Source organism: Dendrobates tinctorius, unplaced genomic scaffold, assembly GCF_039654945.1.
Source record: "Dendrobates tinctorius isolate UK_male_01 unplaced genomic scaffold, ASM3965494v1 ptg000011l, whole genome shotgun sequence".
Classification (NCBI taxonomy): Eukaryota; Metazoa; Chordata; class Amphibia; order Anura; family Dendrobatidae; genus Dendrobates; species Dendrobates tinctorius.
In genome coordinates, this window is record NW_027361679.1 from 42805827 (window position 1) to 42823819 (window position 17993).

Below are 17993 nucleotides of genomic sequence, written 5' to 3' on the forward strand. Positions count from 1 at the left end.
GAATGATACGAAAACTTTATTTCCACTCATGGTTGTGGTTGGGTGAAGCCATTTATTGTCAAACTACTGTGTTTTCTCTTTTTAAATCATAATGACAACCCAAAACATCCAAATGACCCTGATCAAAAGTTTACATACCCCATTTTTTAAATTGCCCCCTCTAACATCAATGACAGCTTCAAGTCTTTTGTGGTAGTTGTGGATGAGGTTCTTGAATTTGCTGAGAACTTGCTGCATTCATCTTTCCTTCAACTTTGATCAAGTTTCCTGTGCCTTTGTAGCTCATATTCCCACATCACCGATCCACCTCACTGCTTTACAGTAGGAATGGTGTTCCTTTCATCATAGGCCTTGGTGACCTCTCTCCAAATGTAATGTTTATGGTTGCTGCCAAAAAGTTAAATTTTCCTCTCAGCACTCCAGATTACCTTGTTCCATAAGTTTTGAGGCTTCTCTCTGTGCTGTTTTGTGTATTGTAGGTGAGATACTTTGTGGCATTTGTGCATTAATGGCTTTCTTGCGACATGACCATGCAACCCATTTTTCTTCAAGTGCCTCCTTATTGTGCATCTTGAAACACCCACACTGCTAGTCTTCAGAGAGTCCAGTATTTCAGCTGATATTGTTTGTGGGTTTTTCTTGGCATCCTGAACTATTTTCCTGGCAGTTGTGGATGAAATTTTTGGTGGTCTACCTGACCGTAGTTTCGTTTTTACAGAGCCCCTGATTTTCCATTTGTTAATCACAGTTTGAACGCTGCGGACTGGCATTATCAATTACTTGGATATCCTTTTTGTATCCCTTTCCTGTTTTCTACAGTTCAACTACCTTTTCCCGTAGATCCGTTGACAATTCTTTTGCTTTCTCCATGACTCACAATCCAGAAATGTCAGTGGCTGGATGAAAGATGCAAGAGTCTGTCTGGATCCCAGAAACTCACCCAGTTTTTATGCACACACTGATTACAAGCAAACAGGTCATAGGTGAGGATGTTACCTTTAGTAGCCATTCAAACCCATTTGTGTCAACTTCTGTGCATGTTATCAGGCCAAAATCACCAGGGTGTATAAACTATTCATCAGGGTAATTTGGATGTTTTGGGTTATCATTATGATTTAATAAGAGAAAACACAGTAGTTTGCTTCACGCTACCATTAACCATGATCGGAGAAAAAGTTTTGGTGTTATCGTGCATATTCTCTGAAAAAAGGCCAAGAAAGCAAATATTCTGCCGAGGTATGTTAACTTTTGAGAACAACTGTACATATGGTTGTATTCATGGGCTATTTGATTTAAATTTTGGAATTTCTTTTTGATGTAGGTTGCTAGTTTCTATCTAAACTCTGCAAAAATGGAATTCGGACAGATCTATTTAGAGCAGTTGGGCAGATCAAGTGGCTTTGGACTCCATTTGCCTCTGTTCCAGCACTATCTGTCTTTGTTAGGTGCACTCAATAAAATGTGCTTTTTGTCTACCTAAAAGGACTGGGACAAAGGCAAAAATGGAGCCCAAAGTGACCCCTTCTGCTATACTAAATTGCTCTCCTAGGGTTCTGTCCGAATCCAGTTTTTCTGTGATTTTGATGGAAACCCCAACGCAGTGCAGCAGCATTAAGACTCATTGCATTATACTGCTTCTTGCTGGTCTAGACATCCTCCCTGCTGGCTAACCATTAATAAATCCCTTAGGCTGAAATCATTTAGACTGGCCATTCCCATCTCTATATTCGTGAGCATTAGCGCTAACATTCATCATTTGGTAAAATTAGTCTTCAAAGTCCCAGAAGCACAATGGCTACCGCTTCACTTACATTGATTTCCTCCTCTTATTAACTTGGTTCATTGTCTTAAACTATTTGACTTCGTCTTGAAGTTTAAAGCACAAGGAAAACTTGAGACTGAAGTGTGTTTTGTTAGTGGCTAGTTGTTAATGCTTCGTGATGCAGTCAGTCTACAGATTAATTATTAGTTGGCTTTTATTCTATTTGTCATAGTTCGTGTAGCCGCACTGCCTTGGAAATACGGCTACTTGGATCAGTCTCTGCCATGTCATTGATTTGTACCAGTTAATTAAACGATTGTATCTTGGGTTCATCCGAACAGAATGTGAACACATTCACACACACCTACACGACAATGAAAAAAAAAATTGTGTTCCTCTGTTTTGGCAATTCCCACCTCCCACGCTAAGTGAATATCTTGTTTTTAGGAGTCTAATATAAGACTGCTTCTTCCATGTTTCCATTCTTTGAGAAGTCTTATTGTATGTCAGGTTGTTAGAACTGGTTTAAAAATTCTAATTGTTTTTTTTTTTTTTTTTTTACCCCCAGAAACCTTTTTCTGATGCTTTCCGCTCTACTTCCCGTAGAACGTAAAAGACCAGTTTAGCAGTGAGAAGTAGGACCACTGCCATCTGCAGCTTTGATGACAAGAAATAAAAGGTAATATATTTTTACGATATTGGGTGTTCTCTTTATGCTGCAATCACACGTTCAGTTTGTCACGGTCCAAGTACGAACCGGCCGCGGGTCTCTTAACCCAAACTTGACAGCCTCCTAGGCATAAATGAGACGGTGAAGTTCAGGTTGTGAGATCCGTGGCCGGTCTGTGAATCGTAGTCCATACTCGGACCGTGACACATGTATATGTGAATAGGGCTTTACCGAATAAATGTAGGGTGTCCAGTCTACACTAGGTCCCCTAGTTGTGAGACTGATGATCAACAGGGTCGTGGCAGCGGTGGATGTTTGGTTGCTGACACCTCATCTATGGACATGAGATGTTCATAGGTATTTATGTGCGAGTCCTGCCTATGAAGAAGGGTATGCAAACTAGTAATCCATATCCTTCTAGGTTTCAGGGAGTTTGTTATTGCAGAACTTATTTTCCAAAAATTGTTTTCATTAAAGATTTCCATACATAAGACTGGATCTCATTTCGTTTTACCGTCATCACGCTTTCCAGGGCTTCAGATGTAAGACACGATATGACTTGGCCAAGCGTGCATGTTTATTTAATAGTGTAGATGAGAACATCAGTTTATCTCCATATCCACCATCTGGGGTCAGTTGGAAGCTCCCCATACACATTAGATTGTTGGCATATCCTGTGTAATAGGATTTGCCAACATTTGGGCGCATATACAAAACCTTATTACACCAAATTACTTTCATATAGACTTCTAAGGAGCAATCCTGTATCTGCACAGGCTTCCAATTTCATATGGACTTGATGGTTTCTGTTTGAAGAGGTTTTTTTCATACTTGACAAAGTACCTTGCTTTACTGGTGACCTACATCCTTTTCTACTTTGAGAAACATCTCCCACAAAAAGGACACCGGGCATAGCGGACTATTTCATTGACTCCGCTGAATTGGGTTATACTAAATTGGGTTATATGTGCACTTACCACAACCGTAATGTTCTCCTCCCATTTTTGAACAACATCCCCCTTTTTTTCTACTCTATCATTAAGCGTAAGGTGTTCCATAATGTGTTTTTTTTTTTTTTTTTTTTTTTTTTTCTGTACCACTATATACAGCCATACAGAGGGTTTTTTTTTCTGTTAAATTCCAAAATATGCGTAGTATAAAAAATGGATGTTCTGGTAGATGTTGGGTTATGTAGCTGCACAGCAGCACATTTGAAAGGGAGAGGATACAGATTAGATATTAGAAGAAACTTTTTGACAGTGAGGGTGATGAATGAGTGGAACAGGCTGCCACGAGAGGTGGTGAGTTCTCCTTCAATGGAAGTCTTCTAACAGAGGCTGGACAGACATCTGTCTGAGATGATTAAGTGAATCCTGCTTTGAGCAGGGGGTTAGACACGATGACTCTGGAGGTCCCTCCAACTGTAACACTCCATAATTCTACAATGTAATGTGTATGTGCAGCTTGGGACACTGCTTGTTGACTTTTTTGTTTTGCTGCTCTTTTCTTATATTTCTATACCTTTTGTAAATGGATTAAACTCTGCAGTCACATTACTTATTGAAATGGGCAAAATTCTTTCATGTCTGTCATCCCTAAATTGTATATTGAGCTAGCTGTATGGTTGCATAGGGGACTTTTTAGTGGTACAGAAAATTATTTTGAATTGAATAGCAAGTCATGGGGCTCCAGCGCACCTATATCGTGTCCAAGAATATCCCGTTACGCTAACTCAATTAGAGTTTTGGTCACTTGCCCCGCTTCTGTTTGACCGTGCTCGCTTGCCCAGAAGGAGCAGTGCCTTAACTTAGCCGGTGTGTCTGTGTATGCGCACTGTTGCTGCCTGCGCTTAGCTGCACATACAGTGTCAGTGGCAGCGTTCACACAGTCTGCATGGGTGCATTCTCTCTCCTTGCTTCTGGTTCACCTGCTACACCTGGAAGTGTAGAGCGCAAGCGGCGTCAGAGAGGAGAAAGGGGAAGATATGATTTGCTGGTATTGACATACTGCGCGCATTCACCCAGGCTCAGGCAGTGTTGGTGCGCACATGGACAGGTTGAGTTCAGGCAGCGCTCTCTTGTCAATCATAAGGGGAGGATGTCTCCAAAATGCTAATTAGGAGAGTGTAATGGTGCACTGAGCCTTTGGCCATGCCAAAAGTGCATCCCAAACCCCTCATTTGCAATTGATTGAAAACTAATTTTCCCAATCACTGTACCACTAAAATGTATAGTGCTATTAAAATTTTCTAGGGGCTAAATCCCTCTATCCCCATACAGCTAGATGTAAAATGCACTTTATTGATGACACACTGCCTTTAAGGACTTTTTTTAATGTTCTGAACGTCTGCTTTTGTCTGGCAGAAGCTCTCGGCATTCAGCAATCATTGCCATGGCACTGCAGAGGACTTCAGCTGTTCTCTCAAATTGTTGGCACACAAAGGCACCAAGGAAGCCACAGTGTGGGCTCTGACCTGACACAAGTATGTGTTTGGGCGGATGGAATGGCGGCGCCTCACACAGAATCCCGGAGAGGAAGTGGCACTCAGCTGTTCTTACATCCATCATATTGGTAGAATATTGCATTTCATGCAGCAGGCGTATTCTGTGACAGTACAGGGCAGATGAGCGCTGTAATGTGTAGCCGATGCTAGGGTTTCCTCTTCAGCAAAGCTAGATACAAATCGATTAGTAAGTGAATGTGCTCCTGACTTCTTCCCAGACACAAATCTTTGGATTTGCCATGTTTGTGAAGTCAGGAGTCAGATCTATTGTAAACCATATGCAACGTTCAAGGAGAAAATCTGTCTTATACTTTACAGTTGCAAGAAAAATTATTCAAAACCCAATTGCAAACTAGGATTATTATAAAATATTAGTTTTCAAACTTTGTGCAGTTAACAAATGACCAAGAACCATTTTATATAGTTCAACACAAATGGTTTCTCCGAATTGACGCCAAATGCCACCAGTGCAATCTCAGAATTATTCCACCCGTGAATAAGATCTCTCATAAGGCCACATATTTGTAAATTAGTCATTGTCATGTCATCACATGATGCCACTATTGTCATTGCTCGTATCTTTTATGCTGTCCTAAAAACTTGTCCAGTACAAATGGGTAGATAGGTGCCTGTTCACAAGTGTGAAAATAGTGAGGCTGGCCATTCACATCAGCCGATTGATGCTTTGGCCAATCGTCGGTCTACAGCCATCTCTGCCAACACTCCCATACGCAGTAGCGCGTGCTCGTCCGATCACTCCTCTGTTCTCTGAGAGAGCCCCTGACACACGTTTTATCTCAGGGAAAGCAATGCCGTCGGCAGTCCGACATCAGACATACACATTAGACCGTCGTCTCAACTTGTTTTTTATTGGAGAGCTTACCCGACGTTGTATGGGGGGCCCTTAGAAAAGGAAAGAACAGCTCTGGAACAACGATTAGCATTACAATAAAAGCAAGCAATTATTGTAATTACCGTACATGCTATAGCAGGCATCGGAGCTGCAAATGGCTGATCGGCAAAGGTGGCCAGTGTCTGAGTCCCCTGGATCTTATATTGAATATCCTAAGGATTGTCATTTTATATAATAAATGCTATATTTACAAAACTTTTATTTAGTTTATTTTTTTATATAGTGTCAACATATTCCAGCAATAGAGCTAACCACTGAACAACTGTGTTGACCCATATGTAACAAAGTTTTGTGCTATCAAACTGTTGCAAATTGGTAAAATTCTTTTTACGAAGTTTGACCTCACACAAATTTAACATTTAAGAATTAATCTTAATATTTCTATCTGGTGCAAAAATGTTTACCCCTTTCCGCCACCCACTTGTACAGCACAAGTGGTTGTATGGAGCGGGCTCACAGACTGAGCCTGCCCCATGCCCAGCAGAATAATGGCTACATGTCACAGCCAGTATTTGCCTCTAACTTATGTGGGTGGAGCCCAAGGCTGTGGAGTCGGAGTCGTGGAGTCGGAGTCTGAGTTAGTTTTGGTTGGAGTCGGTAGAAATGTACCGACTCCGACTCCAGCTTTTAAAAAAATGTATTAATATTTCATAATTGAACTTTCATATGAATTTTATAAATGTTACTCAAATATATATGTTCTATCAAACTATGAACAACAGTGATAAGCAGTTCTGCTGGAGATAGACATTTCTTACTTCTTGTGTGTCACTGTTCTCCACTGCCCTTATCTAATCTTATACTTGGTTAACCTCATGCTGCCCCAACCCCCCTACTTACAATGTATGAAACTGAAAGTGAAAATGTGTTGCAAATTCTTAGTAGCAAAGCTCCTCCTCTATCTTCCAAGCATCTCACAGCTGCCTGCTACTCAGAAGAGGAAGACTGTAAGAAGTATCCTTTCAACAAACTTTGCATCAGTTAACTGTGAGTACATGAGGAATAATAACAGTATTACTGACCACTATATCAGTTGTACGACCTGGCAATAATTTTGTACAATTGTTTTTAGGAAAAACAATTGTCATTTGGATTGTGAATGCAGAATTAAAAACCTGAGAATGTCAAAGAAGCATCACATTAAATCAGCTGTATTTGAACATTTCACCATCACTCAAGATAGAAAACATTATGTCTGTCAGTGTATGACAAATGATCCAGATGAAAACAAATGATGTGAAGCCAAGATGAGTGCATATTCAGGCAAAGATAAAAATGCTCCTACCAGAGCTTCTAATCTAAAGAGACATTTACAGCGCTTTCATCCAGAAGTACTGAAAGCAGTGGATGAGAGACTGCATCCAAACCAATAAACCAGTGCCCAGCTCTTCCAGCCAAACAAAGGAGCAGAGAACTTTGCAGCCATCAGTTGCAAGATATTTTGTCAGTGACAAAGTTACTGTGACAATGACAGTAGATACATTTAAAAAACAGATCATAGAGCTTGTTGTAAAGGATAGTGTGCCTATTTCATTATTTTCACGACCAGCTTTTATGTGTCTGAATGGGGAAATGGCCCGCAAGCTTGGTGTTTCTCTGGAGAGAGAGAGTATTAGAAAATTAGTAATCGAAGAAGCTTTTAAACAAAAGGAAGAACTTAAAAAACTCTCAAGGGACGCTTTCTGTTTCTTAAAATGGATGCCTGCACACATCACAGAGTGAACTATTTTGCCATCAATGTCCGATTTGTTTGTGACAAAAATGAAATAGTTACCAAGACATTGGCAGTAAAAGACACCAAAGCTCATCACACCAGTGAGTTTCTCCAGGTCTTGGTGGAAAAGGTTCTGCAAGACTATGAACTTAAAAAAGAGCAAGTTCTTTCTGTCGTAACTGACAATGCTTCAAATATGATAAGTACTATTAAGCTAATGAATGAGAGTAATGATGGTGACCAGCAGCTAGAAGAACATCCTGGGTCCACAGACACAGAAATGTATGAAATAAAGGAACACAGTATTGTAACTGAGGAGCAAACTGAAGTTGCTTCAGATGAACAGCAACATGATAGTTTAGATGATCTTGTTGAAACTGTGTCAATATGTTCTTTCATTCATCACATGCGCTGTGTTGTGCATACGCTACAGCTGGCTATAAGAGACATTCTGCAAGAAGGACATGCTGCTGCACTGATTGGCAAGGTGAGAAAATTGGCTACTGTTGCCAGAACCCCTAAAGTTGACTCAATTTTGAAGAGACGTGCTGGAAAAGGGGCAATTATTGATCAAGCCACACGATGGGGCAGTACTTACTTAATGATTCAGAGCTTGGTTGAACTGAAAACCTTTCTTGTAGACATGGCTAACCCTCAACTGACGCTAAATGAAAGTCAGTGGAATCAGGTGACTGAGCTGGAAAAATTGCTAGAGCACCCATTTACAGTGACTAAAAAATTACAAGCAGAGGACTTAACTCCAGGTATTTTCTTAAAGGAGTGGCAGAACCTGATGTTTCGCCTGTCCCAAAGAGGAGGGTTAATTGCAAGTGGCATTGCTACATCAATGAAACGGAGAGAGGAGCTACTATTACAAAATAACATTCTTTTGGCAGCTGTTTATGTAGACCCAATGCATCGGATTCTTCTAGATGATCAACAGCTAAGTAAAGGAAAAGAAGCTCTGTTTGAAATAGCAGTAAGGATGAAAGGGTTGCAGAACAGTCAGGAGGAACAAGAAGAATTTGGTCGTCCTGCCACATCTTCACCCTCATCATCAACTGATGAAGAATTTAATTTAAAAAAATATTTGGATCACAAGGACCGTGCAAAGCGTTCCCGCATAGAAGAAGAGTCATCCCCATCAAGGAACACAGCCAGTACATTTCAGCAGAATTTTTCATGTGCACTAAAAGAAATTGAGAAATTTGACCGTTCATCAAAAATAACAGTGCAACAAGCGATTCCTCTGTATCCTGACATTGTCAGAGATGTTGCCCGAGTGGTTACTGCTTTGCCACCAACACAAGTTAGTGTAGAGAGGTTGTTCTCTGCTCTCAAAATAATTAGATCAGATTTGAGGGCATCCATGAAGGAGGATCTGACAGAGGCAATACTTTTTCTGAGGACAAATTTATAGATTTCTTCTTATTAACTGCATAAAAGTGTTTATTGCATATTTACTTACAGTTTAGAAAAATTTATAAAAGTTATTTCCTATATTCTAATTGTATTCTAATAAATGTAGTTTTTGCTCTAAGTGGTCTGATTACTTATATGATGGTGAGAAACTGAATAAGCACGATGTTTAATATTTTACAACAGTAAATTTGTTGTTATGAATTGGCCATTTATGAAGGAGTCGGAGTCGGAGTCGGAGCCTGATAAAATCCAGGAGTCGGAGTTGCAACTGTGGCTTACCGACTCCACAGCCCTGGTGGAGCCAGACTCCATTAATGACTGTTAACCTGTTAAATGTCTGTCGTTCTGTCAGTGGCATTAACTGCTTGCGGGCATGGAGGCGTGTTATTCCATGTGCTCATTGGCCAGCTGTCATTCGTCTTTGGAGAAAAAAATAAAAAGGTATAGCTGTTGAAAGAAGGGGAGGAAAAAACTAAAACGCAAAAACTGTTATTGGCCATGGCTGGAACGGGTTATAAAACGGCTTCCCTCGTTCAATTCTCATATACCCAATTTTTTGCTAAGGGAACATGTATGTCTGTATTACAATCAAAGCTGAAAAAGATCTAAAGACTAGTTCTTTATATCACAGGAGGTCATTCAGGTCCTGCGTGGAGCTGTTAAAAACTAAAACAACTTGCAAAACCTTTCCTGTATGCAATGGGACCATCACTATTCCTCGCTCCCCTAAGCCAGGGTGGTGTGGCTAAGTACCAGCTGAAGATTGAGCAGATCAGCGGGAGTTTAGCTCCTATGTTCTCGGCAACATTTCTAATATTTGTTTCTAGGATCATGCAGAAATGCTGGGTACTAATGGGAGCCCATTTTTCACGATTCCCTTTAATTATAATTAATTAAATAATTATCCAATTCAGAAAACAGGTACCAAAATTTTGTCTGCAAGATCCAGTATAACCTAAACAGCCTATGGTCTTCAGTGGTCCATGCCTCCTATGGTCTTCAGTGGTCCATGCCTCCTATGGTCTTCAGTGGTCCATGCCTCCTATGGTCTTCAGTGGTCCATGCCTCCTATGGTTGCCATCTAACTTAGTAGCAGATGTTGTGGAGAATTGATGACTACAATGGTAAAGCGATCTGATCTGTTACCAAATTATATCACTATTCTACTGGCCCTTGTGTGCATATTCACAGAGCAAGCCTGGAATTAGTAACCATGTATTGTGGACTTGAAGCATAAAGGCGTAAGCACAAGTTGATTTTTACAGAAAATCTATCATCACATTAAATGTAATTGTACCAGACCTTAAAAAAAAAAATAGCACGCTTTCTAGCAACAGATGTAGTGCACAACGCTTTTCCAGACTTCGAAGGCTAAAAATACAATGCAGACCATTTGCTGACGCCCACTCTTGTCTTCAAATGTCATGTTTAAACATTAATTCTATGCTATTATTCACTTATCTCTCCACATGACTGTAATTGTGTATTTATGCCAATTCCTTGGTGTCTTCCTCCTATTGTTTTCTCAATTGCAAATTCACCTTTAAAAATCCAACCCACTTGTAGATTGCCTTGTTGGAAGTCAGGGTAAGGAAAGCTACAGTGGGGAAAAAAAGTATTTAGTCAGTCAGCAATAGTGCAAGTTCCACCACTTAAAAAGATGAGAGGCGTCTGTAATTTACATCATAGGTAGACCTCAACTATGGGAGACAAACTGAGAAAAAAAAATCCAGAAAATCACATTGTCTGTTTTTTTTTTTTTCATTTTATTTGCATATTATGGTGGAAAATAAGTATTTGGTCAGAAACAAAATTTCATCTCAATACTTTGTGATATATCCTTTGTTGGCAATGACAGAGGTCAAACGTTTTCTGTAAGTCTTCACAAGGTTGCCACACACTGTTGTTGGTATGTTGGCCCATTCCTCCATGCAGATCTCCTCTAGAGCAGTGATGTTTTTGGCTTTTCGCTTGGCAACACGGACTTTCAACTCCCTCCAAAGGTTTTCTATAGGGTTGAGATCTGGAGACTGGCTAGGCCACTCCAGGACCTTGAAATGCTTCTTACGAAGCCACTCCTTCGTTGCCCTGGCGGTGTGCTTTGGATCATTGTCATGTTGAAAGACCCAGCCACGTTTCATCTTCAATGCCCTTGCTGATGGAAGGAGGTTTGCACTCAAAATCTCACGATACATGGCCCCATTCATTCTTTCATGTACCCGGATCAGTCGTCCTGGCCCCTTTGCAGAGAAACAGCCCCAAAGCATGATGTTTCCACCACCATGCTTTACAGTAGGTATGGTGTTTGATGGATGCAACTCAGTATTCTTTTTCCTCCAAACACGACAAGTTGTGTTTCTACCAAACAGTTCCAGTTTGGTTTCATCAGACCATAGGACATTCTCCCAAAACTCCTCTGGATCATCCAAATGCTCTCTAGCAAACTTCAGACGGGCCCGGACATGTACAGGCTTAAGCAGTGGGACACGTCTGGCACTGCAGGATCTGAGTCCATGGTGGCGTAGTGTGTTACTTATGGTAGGCCTTGTTACATTGGTCCCAGCTCTCTGCAGTTCATTCACTAGGTCCCCCCGCGTGGTTCTGGGATTTTTGCTCACCGTTCTTGTGATCATTCTGACCCCACGGGGTGGGATTTTGCGTGGAGCACCAGATCGAGGGAGATTATCAGTGGTCTTGTATGTCTTCCATTTTCTAATTATTGCTCCCACAGTTGATTTCTTCACTCCAAGCTGGTTGGCTATTGCAGATTCAGTCTTCCCAGCCTGGTGCAGGGCTACAATTTTGTTTCTGGTGTCCTTTGACAGCTCTTTGGTCTTCACCATAGTGGAGTTTGGAGTCAGACTGTTTGAGGGTGTGCACAGGTGTCTTTTTATACTGATAACAAGTTTAAACAGGTGCCATTACTACAGGTAATGAGTGGAGGAAAGAGGAGACTCTTAAAGAAGAAGTTACAGGTCTGTGAGAGCCAGAAATCTTGATTGCTTGTTTCTGACCAAATACTTATTTTCCACCATAATATTCAAATAAAATGGAAAAAAAAACAGACAATGTGATTTTCTGGATTTTTTTTTCTCAGTTTGTCTCCCATAGTTGAGGTCTACCTATGATGTAAATTACAGACGCCTCTCATCTTTTTAAGTGGTGGAACTTGCACTATTGCTGACTGACTAAATACTTTTTTTCCCCACTGTACATAGTGAAGGCTGATTATAAATGAGCACAACCCAAAAAAGTGGAATCTGCTATTACATGTTTTCCAACCTGTTATTATACACAGATGTTACAACAACCACTAATTTCCATCACTGTTTGCAAGGTCTGAACTTCACTAGAACATTGCACTCTTTCTTAAGACCACCATATGCAGTAGATGTCTGTAGGCCGAGTGATCCTCCAACAACCATACACTGGTTGCACTCATTTGGCAGAACCGACTGTGTCCTCTGAGAGAGACGTCGCCAGACATGTCTGGCAGCAGCTTATCTCTGGGAGAACATGCCCAATCAGTTGACATTGGACTAATGTGTGTGGGGGGGCCTTTAGAGACTAAGGGCCCCGTTACACCTATCAATGCCCCAGCGATTCCACCAACCATCCGACGTGGATGGTATCGCTGGGACTTAGTTAGCTGATCGCTGGTGAGCTGTCACATAGACAGACCCACCAGCGATCAGGACCAGTGAGCAAGCTGGTTTCCAGTGTAAACAGCGGGTATATAAGAGCCACGCGGCTCTTAGTTACCCGCTGTTTACTTTGGAAACCAGCTCCCAGCGTCGCTGATCGTTGGTCTCTCGCTGTCACACGCAGCGATGTGCGCTGGCCAGCGGGAGTCCAACGATCAAAAAATGACCCAGGACGTTGGAGCGCGATCAGCGATACCCGGCAGGGGGGGGCGGTTGCTGATCCATGTCACACACAGCGATGTTGCTGGCGAGATCGCTGTGGTGTCACAAAATCAGGGATCTCGCTGTGTGTGACGGGGCCTTTATACATATTAGGCTGGAGTCACACACAACCATTAAAAAAAGGTCCCGTTTTAACGGTTCGAAATCGCACAAAGGTATCTTAACCATTGATCCGTTTTTGATGCGATTTTTTTTTTTTTTTTTTTTTTTATATTTGATGCGATTTCACATGTAAGGATCCACTTGACATCCGTCTGGCGAGGTTTTCTCGCAGGGTAGCTAAATGGACATATAATGGAGCCCAATGACAGGTTTCCGCACACAAAGAATGAATAGATCTCTCTCTCTCTCTCTCTCTCTCTCTCTCTCTCTCTCTATATCTATATCTATATCTATCTATATATATATATATATTATACATGTCATAGAGAGACAATTTAAGGGGTTAATTCGTTGTATGAAATAGCAGGGACTCCTGCTGACGTCACTGAGGCTGCAGGGAGTCCCCGCAATTTAATACAGCGAATTAACCCCTACAAGTCCGAAATTTTACCCACAAACCCTCATCTAATTAATTGTGATAGGCATAACAAAAAACACATGAAATGAAATGGTTAACTATATGTAAATCATGTGTCATTTCATGTCGGGCAGGAGAATAGTTATACAAAAGCCGGCTAATGTTTCTGCGGCTATTCTGCTATGATGAACTGTATGAGTTCGAAATATATGTATAACTGTGTCTCTGACATGTATAAAATATATATATATATATATATATATATATATATATATGTCTAGATCTATTCATTCTTTATTTAACCGGTCTCTGTGATTTTACTGTATTGCAAGAATTGCCGGCTTTTGCTAAAGGTCACCGGGTGCAATTTTATCGCAAGTCACACATCTGGTCCGTTTTTGGTCCTATTTTTTCTCGCCCCCATAGACTTGTATTGTCTAATCCGATCCGAAAATCGGTGACAATCGCAGCATGCTGCGATTGTCTCGGTCCGAGGATCGGATCCGATCAAAAATCGTATGATGGGAGCTTCCCCATAGAATAACATTGGGACGAATGCAGTGCGATTTTTTTGCATTCGTCCGATTTAATCGCCAGTGTGACCCCGGCCTTAGATTAGATTTCGGCTGGCTGAGATGACCATTTGTAGGTGCATTTCCACCAGCTCACTAGCAGTGTTTATCGATCGGTGATCAACATTTTTTTTTTCTAGTTGGTGGTCATTTAATAGCTTGTTTAAACATCTGATATGCAGTCTCCCTCAGGGCTGTGGAGTCGGAGTCGTGGAGTCGGTGCTCATTTTGGTGGAGTCGGAGTCAGTATAAAATGGACCGACTCCTAAAATATGTAATAAATTGGGTACAGTAGTTCAATGCAGAATGTGCTGAATATTTTTTCATAGGAATTTGGGAAAGTTATGAAATGTCCTATAAATGGCTGTTCTATTCCTGATCTAAGGCTACATTCACACAAGAACAGGTTCTTGCTATTGTAATGGACAATGCTTCAAACATAAGTACAATTAAAATGATGAATGAGAGTAATGAACAACAGCTAGAAGGAAATTTAGGATTCAGTATGTTTGAGATGGAAGGCCACAGTGCTGTTCATGTAACTGAGGAACAAACAGATATTACAGCTGAAGAACGGCAAAATTATACTGTAGAAATAGATGATCTTGTTGAAGCTGCTTCAAAACACTTTAAAATTCATCATATGCGCTGTGTTGTGCGCACGCTGCAGCTGGCAATAAGAGATAGTCTGCAAGAGGGACATGCTGGAAATCTGATTGGAAAAGTGAGGAAATTGGTTATTGCCGCCAGAACCCCTAAAATTGATTCCATCTTGAAGAGACGTGCTGGGAAAGGGGCAATTGTTGATCAAGCCACTCGGTGGGGCAGTACTTATTTAATGATTGAGCGATTGCTTGAACTAAAACCGTTTCTTATAGATATGACGGTAACCCTAAATGAAGGTCAATGGACACAGGTGGCTGAATTGAAGGAATTGCTTAATCACCCATTTACCGTGACAAAAAAATTGCAAGCTGAGGATTTAACTCCTGGCATTTTCATAAAGGAGAGGAAGAACTTGCTATTTTGCCTGGCCCAAAGAGGTGGTTTAATCGGAGATGACATTGCTGCTTTAATAAAACGGAGCGAGACACAGCTATTGGAAAATAAAATTTTTTTGGCAGCTGTTTGTGGACCCAAGTCATCGTATACTGCTGTTAGGAGTCAGGTTCCTGCGTCTGCTCTGCAGAAATCCAGAGCCTTACATTCTGCGGTCTCTTGCTCTTTATCTACCGCAGAGGAGATTGCCTTGCAGCAAATCTCTCCAGGGGCTAAGTCTCTCTGTCCTCCAACTGAGCATGCTCATGAGACGGTTTCCCATTGGAGATCGGGAGTCATGTGCTCAGGTCCTGCTCCAGATCTCATTGGTCCATCTCAGAGATCTGGAAGCTTCCGGAAGGTCCCGGCTGCTCTAAAAAGCGCGCATGGCCGTTCCGCCATGCGCTAGTATAGACTATACTGCTATGTGTGAATGGTGACAGATGTATGATTCTGGTGACTGACTTATTATGAAACCCCTTCCCTCTGATATTACGCATGTTTTTAGGGAATTAGTTCAGTAGTCTGTGGCAAGCCTTAGGCCTCTGTGCACACCGCACCTCTGCGCTAGCGTCCGACATAGCGCCTGCTTTGTAGCTGTGTCGTCCAGTGGCAGTGTCCTGCGCCGCACTGCAGTTGCAGCCCTTCTTGGTGTTCGCAGTAGCGACGCCGCACACACAGTAGGTCTAGACCGACGCAGCCCCTCTGTCTTAGTTCCTGCTCCTGTGACCTTATACCGTGTGTGCATTTACCTGAGGCCTGTGACTCTAACAGGCTCAGCCTTTTTGTATGTTTTTGTTGCGGCGCTTCTGTGTGTGAACAGAGCCCGCTCTGCGCACTTCGGGTGAAGTTGAACCCGTGCGCATTATATCGCCATATTGCTCGTCTGCCATTACTCAGCAGCGGTTGTAACACCTACTGCATGGTTGACCCCGAGCGACGAACGCACTTTATTATTTTTATTTAGTGCGTTCCGCCGTTCCTAACAACTGCTTGATGATCAACAGCTTACTAAAGGAAAAGAAGCTCTGACTGAGGTAGCAGTTAAGATGAGTGGCCACAGGAGGACTGCCAGGCGCAAGAGGATTTGGGTCCTGACAGTGCTACTGCTGCCATAGCTTCATTATCATCAGATGAGGAGTTTGACTTTGACAAGTATTTGGATGACATGGAGTAGGTAAAGCGTTGCCGCAAGGAAAAAGTTTTCACTCCGTCTCCTATAGCAAGCAGATGGACCATATTTCAGCAAAATGTTTCACTTGCTCTCAAAGAAATAGAAAAATTCAACCATTCATCAAAACTGACTGTGCATGAGGTAATTAATTTATACCCGGAAATTGTTAGAGATGATGCCCATGTGGTTACGGCTTTGTCTCCAACCCAGGTTAGTGTAGAGAGGTTGTTCTCTGGCCTTAAAATTATTAGGTCAGATTTGAGGTCATATGAAGTAGGATCTGATGGAGGCAATTCTATTTCTTAGAACAAATTCATAGACTGCACAAATGTTATTTAGTATGTTTTTGTTGAAAGCTGTTTTTTGCCACTTACATAGTGAGATAGATATATATATATATATAGATATATATATATATATATATATATAATATATATATTTTTTATAGTAAGGTAGCGCTGTCATTCAAGGTTGGAGACACTCGCTTTGTAGCCAATAAATCACATCCGGCACAGGTTTCTTAACATGACTCCAACAGTCCATGCGGTTTATTAGGCATCATAAACCAGGAACAGCAACAGAAAGTTCATATAAACAGCATAGCGTCCATGACAGAGCTTCACACTGCTTATCCTGTGGTCACACAGGTTGTGCAATGTCCAGTACACAGGTTCTCTAGCCTCAGAGTTATATCCCCTGTCTGGGTTTTACCTCATGGCTGCTTCTCAGTGCAGACATTCATTCCCTCGAGGGAACTCTCACACACACGTCTCACGTGTACAGGAAGACAGACCCATCTTCCTTCAGTCAGTCTCACTTCAGCCCAGATGAGATCTTTCATACAGACCAACCAGGTCCCAGCATTCACTCATGTGACCTACCCTGGCCACCTTATATGGTCCGTAGCCACGCCCACCGGGTCACATGGCTATGACCTCATCACTGGTCCTACAAGCATTCATACATTCTTTACTATGGAGTTCTAGCCACACCCCTGGGTGGATTTGTAGGTAGCTCTCCCTAACCCATTGGCACGAAACCTCAGCAGTATCACTGCTGATCAACACATACACAAGTCTTCATCTCAAGGTCACCCACCTTGAGATACATTACGATCATTCAGCATCCTACACCTATCAGGACACTGGAAATGCTTATATGCCTGTCCTGGGACACCCACACAGCGCCCCCCCCCTAGCGGACACAGTGGGGTCTCTCTCTCTCTCTCTCTCTCTCTCTCTCTCTCTCTCTCTCTCTCTCTGTGTGTATATATTTATAATGTGTGTGTATATATATTATACACTGTATATATGTGATCGATATTGCATAGTGTATTACAAATTTACAATTTATTAGTTTTTTGTGTTCTAAAGTTGTATTCCAATAAATATATATTATGTTCTATCTGTGTATGTATGACGGGTATATGGGCACGGGACTATGGGATGGCGAATATGTATGATGGGTATATGGGCATGGGACTATGGGATGGAGGATGTGTGATGGGTATATGGGCACTCGACGATGGGATGGAGGATATGTATGATGGGTATATGGGCACGGGCCTATGGGATCGTGGATATGTATGATGGGTATATGGGCACGGGACTATGGGATGGAGGATAATTATAATTTGTTATAACTAACCACAGTTAGTTACTATGCCCGGGCAGCGCCAGGCTCTTCAGCTACTGTAGTTGTATCATAAAAATGATTAAATGTCTGATGTTCACATTGTACTACAATAAATTTTTCACTTAAATATAAGCGATATATGTC

At 41.6% G+C, this 17993-nt stretch overlaps 1 protein-coding gene across 6 annotated transcripts in view; it reads left to right on the top strand.

Moving 5' to 3' along the window:
* Nucleotides 1–17993, top strand: part of WDFY3 (WD repeat and FYVE domain containing 3) — a 436497-nt gene that overhangs the window by 110437 nt on the left and 308067 nt on the right. For all 6 annotated transcript variants that reach the window (XM_073541724.1, XM_073541677.1, XM_073541696.1 and 3 more), the window contains one exon: nt 2331–2441. The gene's annotated coding sequence lies outside the window, so the exon portion shown is untranslated. The remainder of the gene's footprint in view (nt 1–2330; nt 2442–17993) is intronic.